Genomic DNA, 3,837 nt, shown 5'->3' with positions numbered 1-3,837 from the left:
TCTTCTGTATGGTATAATGTGGTATATTTTTAAATCTATGTAGCGAAATCCTCACTTACAAGCTAATAGTCGCTTATCTGATCAAAGAAAATACTCGCCCTTACGGAACCCGAAGTTTCATTATCGTGTTCACAAAAGCCACTTGAATTAAATTTCATAACGGGTGTATCAGTGTTTTCACTAGTAAATATGCCCTTTTCAGAACGCCCATTTTCTGCGTTTGCTTCACAAAATGTGAAGAGGAACGAAATTTAGTAATGATTTTCATATGCTTTCAGCTACAGGTTCTGAGGTCCCGGGTTCGATTCCCGGAGCTACCACATTTTCTGAGAAGCAGTGGGTCTGGAACGGGGTCCATTCAGGCTCGTGAGTATAATTGAGGAGCTACGTCAAGGAAATAGTTGCACCGGTCTATAAAATCGATATTAACGGCCGTGGAGATCCGTTGCGCTGACCACGCGACACCCTCTATCCGCTAAATTAGGACTAATATCGCCGACAAGCGGAGGTCGCTCGGTCGGTATAGTTCTCTTGCGGACTACAGGCCACGGAGCTTTTGTTTCCTCTTTTTTCTACTCTGGCAGTTGCGACTACAGTGGGACTAGACCAATGTTGGAAAGCGAATGTAGCTACGCCGCTCCCGGTGCTAACTTGCACAGCTCTCAGAAGGAACTGCGCGTCTATCTGCATATGGTACATGACCCATCGCCCTCCTCACCCTCACGGCGCTCATGGCACACCAAACACCACATTTTGCGTCATGGAGTGGAACCTTGTACACGTATATAAGTGGCGGATTTCTTGGACCTCAGTACGTGTCGTTTTGTGCGTTCAGTTGTAACTAGCTAACTCCGCGGTTTTGAATCCTTCTTGTGGAGTCATCAGCCGCTTAGCTATTCGAGAATTTCCACAAGTTTTAGGGACCCCATACACACACAGTTTGGCCTTCTGTTCGGCCTGCACAGTTGAAGACTGAAAGGCAAAACTGACGTGTGTGGTGCGGCCGGCCGGCCAATCGTTTGGACTGTTGGCCTGTGGGAAACCCGTCAGTTCGTCAGTTCTGCCTGCAGGACCGTAGCACGTGACGTGTGTGACTCAACATTATAGGCTGGAAGACCGTGATTGTAGCATGAAGCCTGCCGCTTTATCTGCGCGTGTATGGGGAGGAAAGGGAGGGGGTAAACTGTCACAGTTTTGCCTGTAAGGTCGAGTGGAAGGCCAGACTGTGTGTGTATGGGGGCCTTACGGAATCCGAAGGTTCATTATCATGTTCACAAAAGCCCTTTGCTGGTCCCTCATTGATCCAATCCAAGCCACCCCCATCCTATTTCTCTGAAATCCAGTTCAGTATTATCTGTCCACCTAAACCTAGGTCTTCTTAGTAGTCACTTTCCATCTGGTTCTTTCATCAGCACCCTACATATATGCCTCTTCTCCGTGCGCGCTACTTGTCCTGCCCTTCTATTCCTCATTGACTTGATCATTCTAATTATATTTAGCGAAGAGTACAGGTTATGAATCTCCTCATCATGCAGTTTTCTCCACCCTCCTGTCACTTCATCCTTCATCAATCCAAATATTCTTCTTAACATCATGTTATCACAAAGGCTAATGACAGCATCTCTAAATAAACCACAAGTATCTACATCGAGCTCTTTCTAGTTATCTCTATAGAAAACGTAGGAGCCTCGATGCCTCACAAGCCTATGGCCTCCACGGCCTGTTACAGTGATAGATATACCTCTTTATTTTACTCCCTTTCCAAACGAATCTCAGGCTTTCTTGAATTCTATGAATAGCTGATATACTGTCTCACTGCTCTGCAGTTCCTTTTCCAGCACCTGACAACTTCAAGGTATCTGATCAGTAGATGTTCTGTTATGTCGAAACTGAAACTGATGATTCGCAGTAATTTCGTCTAAGTATGGAATTAATTTTAAGAGAAGGGCATGTGATAAAATTTGTATGAAGTTTATACCAATGATATACCTCGAGCCTCCTCGAGGATTACCGCCTTTTGGAAGTTTGCGCGCCCCAGTGACCCAGAGACCTCTATTGGCGGGAGCGTACGCTCCTTGTGGAGTCACCCATGCCAGACAGGTCAAAGGGTAAGGGACCAGAGGAAGTGCAGTCCCTGGCTTTCCAGAATGGGCGTAGGAATAACAAACCTAGCACGAAGTTTTTACTCTTACGAAATCATGGAAGAGGACAAGACCCACACAGAGTTGTAGCACCAGTAAAAAAAAAAAAATAATAAATATATATATATACATATATCTGGACAATTACTGCAGCAAATTGTACGGCCATTCGCGTAAACTGATGCAATAACATACTCTTTCCACTACTCAGACAGTTTATGGATTTTAGAACGCAATTTTTCCCCTCCTGCATGAATAAGTTCTAAGGGGATCTGATTAATACCTGTGAAATATAATTTTCAGATTAACTCACCCGTGGAGCTGAGCCCTTCTTAAGAAGCTGCCAATTGCGCAGCTACTCAAGAACTTCCTAGCATTTTATGGAACCCGGAGGTTCATTATCGTGTTCACAAATGTCCTCCAGAGGTCCCTATCCTGAGCCAGATCAATCCAATCCATACCATCCCATCCTATCTGTAAGATCCATTTTAATATTGTCCACCCAATTCCGCGTTGGTATTACCAGTTTTCTCCTTCCTTGAAACAATTGAAGCTGCCAGTCAGAGCAATGAATGGGAGACCTTGCTCCGGAAAGAATGCACGGCTTGGTGTTGTATGACTGTAGTTTCAATGCTTTCGTGACCTGTGTTGAGATTCCCATTTCTGCATGAGCCCAAGCTGCTTTCGAGGCAAGTTCTTGTCTCCCCTTTACTAACCGGCCAGTTCTTCTTACTATACCGACAGGATTTGAGTTTTTAATTTTTCGTTAGTTTTCCACCTCAACACAACTTTTATTTTATTACTAGTGGGGGGGGGACTAATTCCCTTGTACTGCGGCCACTTCTGGCCCCTTGTACCAGCCCCAGATGATAGGTGAGGGTGATTGTGGAGCAATTGGTGGAATGAAGATTAGCAGGGGAACAGAAGTACTAGGAGAAAACCTGACCCAGTGCCACTTTGTCCACCACAAATCCCACTTGACCAGACCGGGGTTCGAACCCGGGCCGCCGCGGTGGGAAGCCAGTAACTAACCCCTTGAGCAATGGCGCGGCCCTCAACACAACTTACTTAATTACTTACTTATGGAGCTGAGCCCTTCTTGAAGAGCCTCCAATTCTGCAGCTACTCAAGAATTTCCCAGCATTTTATGGAACCCGAAGGTTCATTACCGTGTTCACAAGAGCCCTCCACTGTTCCCTATCCTGAGCCAGATCTATCCAATCCATATCCCATCCTCTCTCTCTAAGATCCATTCAAATATCGTCCACCACCTACGCCTTGGTCTTCCCTGTGGTCTCTTTCCTTCTAGTTTTCCCACCAATATCCTATACGCATTACACATCTCCCCCATTCGTGCTACATGACCTGCCCATCTCATTCTCCTTGACTTGATCATTCTAATTATACTTGGAGAAGAGTACAAGTTATGAAGATCCTCATTATGCAGTTTTCTCCAGCCTCCTGTGACTTCATCCTCTTCGGTCCAAATATTCTCCTCAACACCCTGTTCTCAAACACCCTCAGTCTATGTTCCTCCCTTAATGTCAGAGACCAAGTTTCACACCCATACAGAACCACAGGCAAAATTATAGTTTTATATATTCTAATTTTTATGTTTTTGGACAACAGACGAGAAGACAAAAGGTTCTTGACTGAATGGTAGCAAGCATTACCCGAGTTCAGACTTTCTTAATTT

The sequence above is a fragment of the Cryptotermes secundus genome, unplaced genomic scaffold (assembly GCF_002891405.2).
Source record: "Cryptotermes secundus unplaced genomic scaffold, Csec_1.0 scaffold621, whole genome shotgun sequence".
NCBI classification, from domain to species: Eukaryota; Metazoa; Arthropoda; class Insecta; order Blattodea; family Kalotermitidae; genus Cryptotermes; species Cryptotermes secundus.
This window is presented reverse-complemented; position numbering follows the sequence as displayed.